Source organism: Diplotaxodon limnothrissa, linkage group LG7 (assembly GCF_057381915.1).
Source record: "Diplotaxodon limnothrissa isolate DT_005_m linkage group LG7, D_limnothrissa_male_GT1.1, whole genome shotgun sequence".
In the NCBI taxonomy this organism is placed as follows: Eukaryota; Metazoa; Chordata; class Actinopteri; order Cichliformes; family Cichlidae; genus Diplotaxodon; species Diplotaxodon limnothrissa.
The window spans coordinates 37,340,554-37,351,662 of NC_140602.1; positions in this window are offsets into that span (position 1 = coordinate 37,340,554).

Here is an 11,109-nt window from a genome sequence, read left to right on the forward strand (position 1 = left end):
CAAGAAGGTTTCACGGCTTGTGCCTGCTCATGCGCAAGACTTCAAATTTAACTGAAAAAGGCTGTTTTGGCGCCAAGCTGCTGTTTCTTTGAGAGGTAAGACCACTTTTTTCTTTGACTATGTTGTGTAGTATCTATATGTCCAGCATGGTTATATTTTGCGTTTGTCTTACAAGACATGTTATATCGTTTGCGTGTGCTTGTTTTACATTAGTTTTACTGGGTCCTGGACATGCTTATTTTGTGGACTGTGTAAGAAACATTTTTATTGTTTTTTGTTTTATTAAGGGATTAGCTACAGGGGTTCATGGGGTTATTCTTTCAAGGGGTTATTTTTCCATTTGCTTTCTTGGGATTCCTTCTCTGTAATCCGAGAGTCGGAAATATCGAATAGGATAGCAAGGATAGCATAAAGTGACATTTAAAATCCAAAAAGTCAAGGGCGAAAGCCACTGTGACACCATTGTTCTGCTCTATCAGTAATCTGTATTATGTAAAAATGGTCTGTAAATACAGCATGTTTCCTAGCGGAGTTATACATATCAATGTAGTTATAAATTACAGTTTGTGAAAGTACACACTTAATTTTTTTAATAAAATTATTCAAGACATATGAGTGGACAGACAATGGAGGTCGACAGACCTGGTGATAATTGCTTCTATAGAAAGTTAGCACATGGCAGTGTCAATCTCTTGCTTTTCTTCTGAGTAGTATTTTATTTAGTTGTAATTCAAACAATAATTTGCTTCTTGAAATTAAGGAATTATTTTTTTTTTTCTTTATAAATCTCAGATCCTGCCTTTACCTGCTCCCTCCTATACTGATGTGGTGTATGTGGTATTGCTGAGCTTGTATGTGGTATGTGAACTGTTATACTTTTAAAAACAAAACTGTTTTATAAGTTAAGTTTTCTTTTGTGACCCATCCCATGCCCCTGTTATTTCTTCTCCACATCTGAACCATGGTAAAGGTTGCAGTTCAAGGGCCTGAGGCATGAAATTCTTTTCAGATCAGCTGTGATCAATATTTTTTGGAACTTGATAAATAACAATAAAAGCTGTAATGGCTCCATTAGCATTTTGTGTAAATGTTTGTGTTAAAATTATAGCTTTAATGAGGTCTTACTACATTAGTTTTAGTTTGTATATGTGTACATATAGTATGTATATTTACAGTACAGTATGTTGTGTTTGTTGACATATTTTCAGGTGGAAGCAGAATATGTGAGGATTACTACTGCATGTTCCAAGGCTTTTTACACAACTTGACCAATACACTGACCAGCTCATAAAAGTCTTCAAGAAAAAAGGAGGCGTTGCAGGGAAGAAAATTAGACAAACTTTGGCCCCAGCCACACAGGTGCGTTATTCTGTTGGTAGCAAAATATTATGGCTAATAAGATCATTTTCAAATTTAAACAGCTAGTGTATGGTAGCTGCACAGTGCACTTACATTTATATTAAGCAAGACAAAGTTTGGTACTCAAAACGTTGGAAAATTTAAATTACCTAAACATATGTAAAATCTGATCCCTTGATTTAGGTTAAACCAGAAGTGAATGTTTTTATGTTATGTTTTGAATGCAAAAAAGATGATGTATTAGTTTGTCTTTACCTCCATTATGGACATATATAATGTGGTGGAAACCCTGCCCAACAGGTTAACTATTCATGTCCATGTGATGATTAGTTGGTCTTGTGTACATGTCTATCTGTGCAGTGGATATGTCATTCATTTTGCGTATAATGTGAGTTTCTGTCATCCTAAAGTATATCTGTTTTCTCTTCCTGTATCTCTGCCACTCTCTACAGAAGGAAACCATTGAAAAGGGGAGGGAGTGTGTCCTCAGGGCGCTACCTTTTTACCTGAATGAAGACCCAAGCATCCTCTTCAAAGAATAATTGGTTGGTAATTTTAGTTTAGTTTTTTATCTGTATTAAACCAAATTTTGAATAACTAATGTTGTTGCATGTTGTAATGTTGTTGTTGTTGTAATTTGCATGGAACCTGTTTAAATGTTTTGGGAAATCTTCTTGTATACCCAAACTATTTATATTTATCGTTGAATCTGTAGTCTAAAATAGTGGCGCACTGGGGTGCATGTTCCTAATATTGTGTTTACGTCATTAAAGGGTAGCTTTGGCCCTTTTTCTTTCTTTTTTTAAAACTGGATGCCATTTTTCTATGTTTTTGTGTCTAAGCTACAGCTGTTCAGAGGGAGCTGGAACAAATTACCCTTGCTATCTTTACCATCGAAAGAGCTGATGCCAGCACTCCTCCAGCCGATGTGGGTATAACCATCTAGTGTGTCCTGCATGACCTGGAAGACCTGGCCTCTGCATGTGCACTCTTAATGGGTGGGATATATGCACTGAATCTCAGTTAACCTCAAGACTGAAAGCTAAGAGACAATCAAAAGCATTGAGATTTAAAGGATTTAATTGAGAGATGACACTGCACCAGAAATGTTGAAGGGTGGTGTGTATATTAGCGTTCAAGGCATATTGTTATGAGGTGGAAATATATTCATATTCAGTTTGTGTTACATTGTGTGCATTGTAAAGGTAATTGCAATACATACTAAAAATAAGGGTAAGTTAGGAGGTTGATCTGATATCCTCGTGTTGGTGTTGTTCCCAGATCATCATACTAAATGTTGTTCCAGGATCAACATTGCAAGTGACCAATCAGAATGTTGTGACGTCATACTTTTGCGACTTCGGGAAAAACCGGCGTAAAACAAAAAACTGTACTTAAGCTGCGTGAAACCGCCTCTGTCCGCCGATCAACTGACCCTAACCCTAACCGTAACCCTTTAATAAACAGTAAGCAGAATTGATATTGTCCTTGCAACATTGGAATTTCATAAATGCACGAATGGCTTGGAATAGAATAACGTCACAACAATGTGTTTGGTCACTTGCAATGTTGAACCTGGAACAACATTTTCATGATGGTCTGGGAACAACACCAACACGAGGATATCAGATCATCCAAGTTGGGAATGCAGGATGAATGTATATTTTGTGGACTTTTAAAGACGAACAATTGTTTCCATGTTAAAATGTTTCCATCTGAAGTTTTTTGCCCAAACACTGGTAAAATAAATGTTGACAGTGGCAAGTGTTAAATGGTTACTGCTGTGCTGTTGCAAAAAAACTGAACGCTGACAAGCTGTTTTATTGTTAGACCATAATGTTGGCATGTTTTGTTAAAGTTTTATTTGGGATGGTGATGTAATTTTCTTTGATTGCTAATATCAGTGGACTATTTATTATTATTATTGTTGTTGTTGTTGTTACATTTTTTTTTTTTTTAAATTGTGGCTGTTGAGGTGGACACTTCACTTTGCATTGTTAAAGGAAAGCACTTCATTGGCATTGTGTTACTGGACTGACCCTAAGCAATCATTGCAAATAGCAACTTTGCTATCCATTTTAGACACTAAAAGAAAAAAACACTCACAGACCTTACTAGCATCACATGTGCATAACTCAAGTGTCATCTTATCAATGTGTTATGTGATCTTCAATGCGTTTTTTTTTCTTCTATTTCTGGTAGATACAGACATTTAATTTAAAGTCTTGATGTTGCATCTGTCTACATACTGTTAATTACTAACCCTAATGAGCTGTTGTGTTTTATTTTGGACTGGGTTTACACAAATGCTCACTGAATGTGTTGGCAATAAAATAAATTTTAAAAAATAAGTTGGATGTACTTAATTCATTTGTGTGGAACCTGTTGACAAAATAGATTTATGTAAAACTAATTAATAAAGCACAAGGTGGCTGAAAATATAATATTTGAATTAATCTAACTTAAATTTAACATTTTACTGCCACAAATAAGAAATGTGTTGAAGTAACTAATCTAAACTATCTAACCTGAAAATATATCATCTATGTTCATACAACATAACTTGATTTAGTTAGTCTTAAATATGTCTTGTTAATCTTAAGTAGTTTTTTTAAATTAGATGAACTAAAGATTTTTGCTTTAAACTAACATAATTCAATTTCGTGGAACCTGTTGACAAAATAATTTTAATTAAAGTCAACGTTTCATTTTTTTGAGTGTACTGATGCTTACGCACAGTGATGCTAACACTGACACCTGGTTGAGTGGGTGGAAAGGCAGCTTTGGAGCTTTTGCACTGTCATCTGCTCAGCTGGCTTTTACTTTTTTAGCCCAAGTTCCCTGATAGGACTTATTTCATGGATTGCCCATAATACCTGGCTGTGAGCCACTCTGTGGCTTATTTATGTATAAGTGTCTTTCTGCAATGGTAAAACTATCTCCGTATTACTGAAGTTTATACATCCATCTCCATGTGAATAATTTCTTTTTTAAATAATTGAATTTTATATTGATTTTCTTAATCAAATATGCCCTGTGGAGCTTTGTTGTTTTATTTATTTTAAGTTTTTGGTATTCATTGTCTTTCACAAAAAAGCTTTGCCTGTGTTGTTAGGCTTTTAGGATCTGAATGCTAAATGTGTTTCACTTCTTACAAAACATTCGAGACAGACAGACAGACCTCAAGGAAGGCCCATATTGAAATTTAACTGACATAAAAGCACAAATCTAGGAAAAGTGCCAGTCCCGTATGATAAACAAATTTTATAGCGAAGACTGGAGACAACAGTGGAAAAGACAACGCGTAATGCCCCAGCTGTGTAAAGAACACACAAATAGATTACTTTAAGAGCGTCTGAGAGTTACATGTGTAGTGCTTATGTGATCTGCCAAAAGGCCCCTTTTTCAGAATTCAGCCACAGCTGGTGGAAATGCAACAACCCACTGGTGTAAAACCTAAGATGTTTGATGCATTCTTTCAGAATATGCAGAATATGTGTTTGTTGGAGATAAAATGACAGCTGAGCTAATGAACCATCAAAACCTCGTCTGATACATTCTTTCTCAACATCTACCATGGAGAAGCATTAATTTGTTTATTACATGGCTGTTTTCATCATACTGGAAGCAATTCTAAAGATGACAAGAGTTAATAGTGAATTCAGTGCCTACCCCTGTAGAAATATAGAGAAATTGATCTCAGAGTCTGTGAGAGCACAGCTCCAGGTTGGTTTTGTACAGACTTGTAAACACAGACTTCAGCACAAATAGTTCTGAGTTCTTAATGTTATTTATTATCTTATTTGTTTTATCAACTTCATTTAACCTTACAAGTACGTGTGTTATTTTAAATCGCTCTGTGTGTGCTTCTCAATCTTCTCAATCTCAACCTTCAATCTATACATCTAAAAACCACAAACCAGGCGAGAAATTTGGGTGTAGTGATGGATGCAGACCTAAACTTAGAAAAACACATTAAGACAATAACAAAGTCAGCTTACTATCACCTCAAGAATATATCAAGGATAAAAGATCTGATGTCTCAACAGGACCTGGAAAAACTAGTCCATGCATTCATCTTTAGTAGGCTTGATTACTGTAACAGCATCTTTACAGGTCTACCTAAAAAATCAGTCAGACAACTACAGCTCATTCAGAACTCTGCTGCTCGAGTCCTCACTAAGACCAAAAAAGTGGACCACATCAGTCCAGCTCTGAGGTCCTTACACTGGCTGCCTGTCCGTCAGAGGATAGACTTTAAAGTTCTGATGCTGGCCTATAAAGCTCTGAATGGTTTAGGACCAAAATACATCAATGACCTCCTGACCCAGTATGAACCATCCAGATCCCTCAGGTCATCTGGATCCGGTCTTTTATCAGTTCCCAGAGTCAGAACCAGACACGGAGAAGCTGCATTCAGCTTTTATGCTCCTTATATCTGGAACAAACTCCCAGAAAGCCTCAGATCAGCTGAAACACTCAGTTTATTTAAATCCAGGTTGAAGACTCACCTGTTCTCAGCTGCATTTGAATAAAGCACCAAATCCACACTTTAAGCTTAAATTTCAAAACTTACATTTAACTACTGATTTTATCTACTGTTCTGATTTTATCTGTTTTGATTTTATATACTGTTGTTTGTTTGTTTGTTAATTAGTTAGTTAGTTTATTTGCTTGTTTTAATCAATTTTAAATCATGCTTTTTATTTGTTCTTGTTTCTAATGTCTCTGTAAAGCACTTTGAATCACCTTGTTGTTGAATTGTGCTATACAAATAAACTTGCCTTGCCTTGCCTTGCCTTCTCAAACGACATCTCTCACAGCTGCAGTCTTCTGCTCTTTGTCATCCACCACTATGTGTCGTTGGTTGGTCAGCAGCTGTTTGTCTGTTTGGAACTTGAAGTTTGACAGGATCTTAGCCCTGCTGTTCACAACTGCCTTTGGTGGCATCTCCCATTGGGACTTGGGAACTTTGAGTCCATATGCGACACAGATGTTCGTTTACACTATCCCAGCCACTTGGTTGTGACTCTATTGTATGCAGCCCCAGCGTACATCTTACATCCTGTTACTATGTGTTAGAGATTCTCAGGGGAGCTCTTTCGCAAGTATGCAACTCGGGGCTTGTTGGCTGTCGTAGTGGATTTGGTCACAGTGGATTTGACCATTAAGGCTTGTTCTTGTGCTGCTGTGATCAGAGCCTCTGTGCTGTCCGTTAGGCTGACTGTCGCTAGCCACTGATAGGATTTCTTGATGTCTGCTTCTTCCTTTATCTGTCAGTGGTTTGGTCGTACATAGTTTATCTTCCTGTTCCTCACTACCATCTGTCTTCAGCTGCATGAGTTATTCTTGGATCAGGTCATCATGGGGGGGATCTATTAAATATAACGGATTTCTATGTCAAGTTCTGCCTAAAAAGCCATATTACAGTTGATATGATTAAAAATGATTAGTAACTGTAAACCAGATTTTTAACAAGGGCTTTTCTTATGGGCAGCATATCATTTTTCATATTATTTCATATTAAATGTTAATAGAATTACATGATAACAACTAAATAATAAGTACAATCTTCTGCAATTTTAAGCCTGCCTATTTGTTTTACAGCAACATTTGTAGGTAGATAATTTCATAGTCTTTACACATACAAATGTTATTTAACATATCCCCCCAGCTATACTATCATACACTGTAACATTAAATTTACACACTTTTTTTAGGGAACATTAGGGAACATTTCTGTATTTTTGAAGTCAGATAATTTTTGGTTATTTTAAGGTATTTATTTTGTTTTTTTAAAACCATGCTATGTACATATAAAACACAGAGAGAAAACTTTGTAAAGTTAAAACAGTTTACTATGCTAATAATATATCCACAAGATAACCAATGGAAGCACTTAACTTTTTCACACGGTAAATGGCTGAATTGGTCCAAGTCAAGTGACCGGCACCATCAGAAGGCAGACGTTTTCCATGAATGATTTTCATTTCCATGGCTGACGACACCGGCACAGGCTGGATGACAGCAGAATTATTTCTGCTGCAGCCACTAAATCCATTAGAAAGGCCATCTGATAAAGATGAGCACATCCTATAAGCAGATGACAAACCTCTCACCATACACAAGACGTTATTGATGCTGCAGCCAATCCCACAGTGTGTTACAGTGTTACAGGGGGGAATCAGCACAATGTGCTCACCACTGTCTCCATGCTCTCTGTGTCAGCAGCCAAGTACAAAAGAGGATTCAGTGCCACGAGCCATATTCTCACAGATGGCAGAAACAGAATGCACATCTCCATGCTGAACAGTCTGCTGTTAATCTCACTAAATGGACCAGGGGTTGCCTCCTTCGTTGCCGGAGATTTTCAGAGATGTGGGTGAAAGCGTGGCAGTATGCCATGGATGATATCTTGAAATGAAAGCAGTAAAAGAAGTCAGAAGTGCATCATGAAAGTCTTTTTTCTTCGCCTGACAAGTAGACATATAGTGCAGTCTGTGTATTTCTATATTGACATGTTGCCTGATGAAATTGTGTGGTTAATTTGCAAATTTAGAAACAAGGAATTTGTTTGGCCATGTAAACTATTTCATTCACTGGCATGTTAGCTTAACATTTAACCTGTTCTTTTGTTAGTTATATTGCTGTATGTCAGCAGAAGGGCAAGGCATGAAAATGAAAATACTTATTGCACTAGTTGATTATTTAAATTCTAGAAAATGGATTGCAATATTTCTCCGGATTTAGTATTTATGCTCCAAATTAATAAACGTCATACTTTTTCATAAATGCTTAGGAGTCTGTATAAGCCAACTGTGGTATGCAAATTATTTTCATAACGTTCGTAATATTTTCATAAAACCATCTCAATCCCACCAATATACTTCATTGGCAAGCTGCAACTGTAACGGCCGTGGGTGAAGAACTATAAACCATAAAGTGCAGTAGTTAGAGGTTGGAAATTACCTATAGAGACTATAAGTCTTTTACAGGATCTGGCTGTACACATGTTTATTCTCAAAGCAGACGCTGGAGATTTTAACATGGAAATCTATGAGAACTGACTTACTTTTGGAGGCAGAGTTTCAAACTCAAGAACACAAATGCTGACCTGCCTCTGTCTCCAATGGAAGCAGATCAGCAACAGATTTCAGGCAGGATTTCAGGTCCAGCTTGTGGACTTTCATAACAGGCAGGTGCTGAGAAAGGCAACCTCTGTCATGTTATGTTCAGACCATCCTCTTTTTAGAGATTTTCAGCTGCTTCCCTCAGGTCATCGGTGTAAAATGCCTGCAGTGAAGACCAAGAGATTAAGCTTGATAAAACTTGGGCTATTCTTTTTATCTTTTTTAATGTATGTGTTGTTTGATGTGTGGACAATCTGCAAATCCATTTCCCGTTGGGGATAATAAAGTTACCATCGACCATCAAACCTTACACTAAGGAAGGGTCAACAAATGATAAGCAGACTCCAAGGCCTGGGTTGGAGTGGAGAGAGTGTAATGAAAGTTTAAAGGAGAAGTTTAGGTCAGAATCAAAAACCACGCATGGACCTTTATTCTCAGAGTCCAAGTTCAAAGTGACAGAAGCCTCCTTTATGCACTCCCTGTGGCCAGAGACTATCATTTAAATTTTGTCTGCATTATTAATAGTTACTGTGCACTGAGCCAGTGTGAAAGATGTGACAGAGAGATCTGATGGATTTATTTACTGGAATCTCTGAATAATATCTCAATATAAGATGGCCATAATAGCGAAAAGAAGTAGAAAAGCAGCAATTAAACAATAACAGGTCAAGAATACCTCTTGCAGACATTACATTTCATGCTAACCCTTCACATTCCTTACAAAAATAGAAAGTTCTGTCCTTTTGGTAAGACTTGAATGACTCGAGAAGTTTCTGTCAAATTCACCCATTTTTCTAGTTAATTGATACTTTGGGAAATGAACAACATGATTAGAAGCAGCTAAAAGGTCTAAAAATAATAAAACAGTATAATCTTCCTAAGAACGTCTTTTGTTGCTGCGATTGATTCCTGACTGGAATCTTTTAAAAAGTGCTCATTTAAAAAGGAGTCTGAGCTTTTTGTAGGCAAAGTTCATTTGTTACAAAATCAATGCTTATTAAGGAGTTGTCAATAGATTAAACTATAGGAAAAAAACATAACAGAAAGGCATCCAAGTGATGTCAAGTCACCCAATAGATTTGTTCAAAGCAGTAGGGGTTTTTGCTCTATTGTGATGAGAATTTTTATACAATACTCATTTTCTCTTGGTAAGGTCCCAAATGAGTCAGACCTCAGCTCTGTGACATGAGTACTGGCCTTGAAGGCTTTCTCTGGTGCTTGTCTCCCTTGGCGGCTTTGATATTGTTCTCTAGTGTTTGTCTTATTATGCTTACTTGTGTCTTCAGCTAAGTGAGGTTCAGAAAGCTGAGCTGTAAATAGGAGTGCCTCATCTGAACGAAGGAGTAAACATAATATTTGTCTAAAGAACAAAAATGCTCACAGAGGATGCATACCCTCAGACTGATTTATAAATGACTTCTAAATATGTTGGGTTGCCCTGTCATTGGTATAATTTCCATAATTTTGTTGTACATGTACAATGACAATAAAGGGCTATCTATTCTATCCCATTGGTACCGGGCAGATCACAGAAAAATAATGCTGAGTCGTCAGAAGTATTCTTTGCACTGAAGAAACATGTTCTCATCAAAATTCCACATGCTATTCAATTTTTTCTTTAGAATATACACATGCACACAACATAAAGGAGAACTGCAACAAATTAGCTGAAGACTTAAATGCAAAACTTAAAAGTAGCAGAAATTCTACCTTGTGATTCTTCATCTTTGTTTCCAGATACCCAGACACCTTCAAAACCTAATTCCAGCCAAGTGTAATTTTTTGTTTATTTATTTTTTACTTTAATTATGTTATACTAGTTAGATTAAGCTAAAAATCTATGTGGCAAGAGTGTCCTGGGCAAACCTAGGCAGCATTAAGTTTTACATCTGTATTTCTCTCACTTTTCCCTCATCTCCACCCACTGCACATCGATGTCCCACTCTGAGTCTGGTTCTGCCGGATGTCTCTTCCTGTTAAAAGGATTTTATTCATTCCTATTGTCACCAAGTGCTTTCTTATATGAAATTTGTTTGGGGTTTTCTCCAAACCCTGTGAGGGTCTCAGCCTCACAGTTTTAAGCAGTTTGCGATGACTGTTGCTGTGAATTGGTGCTATATATTGTTAATAAAACTATAATTAAATGCCAAATAAAACTGAATTTACTTGACATGTTTTTCAATGATGGAACAAAGAAGAGCTCCCCAAAAAAAGCTCTAATTTGTTCCATCAAAGCAGAACCAGGTTTGAACCCAGGACCCTCTTGCTGCTGAGCCAGCTACCAATATGAATGCTTTCTGCAAGTATTGCTTGTTTTTGCTGGCCACTAACTAAATTGTAAATCGGTAATTGAGGGCTGGGATCAGGGATGCACTAATTAATTAGGATCTCCAGCCAGAGCTTCTTGTTTAGCTCTACATCTTGACTGCAGATCCAATCAACCCATTGAGTTCAAACTCCATCATGTTCTCACTGGTTAACAAGACCACAGGACACCTTACTTGGAGCAAGATATTTGTGCATCACTTTCTTTTATCTCACACTTTTTTAACACATCTGCACACAGCCTCCACCTCACAATGCATGTTTTCCTACTTATGATAGCCATTTTTTGACCCTT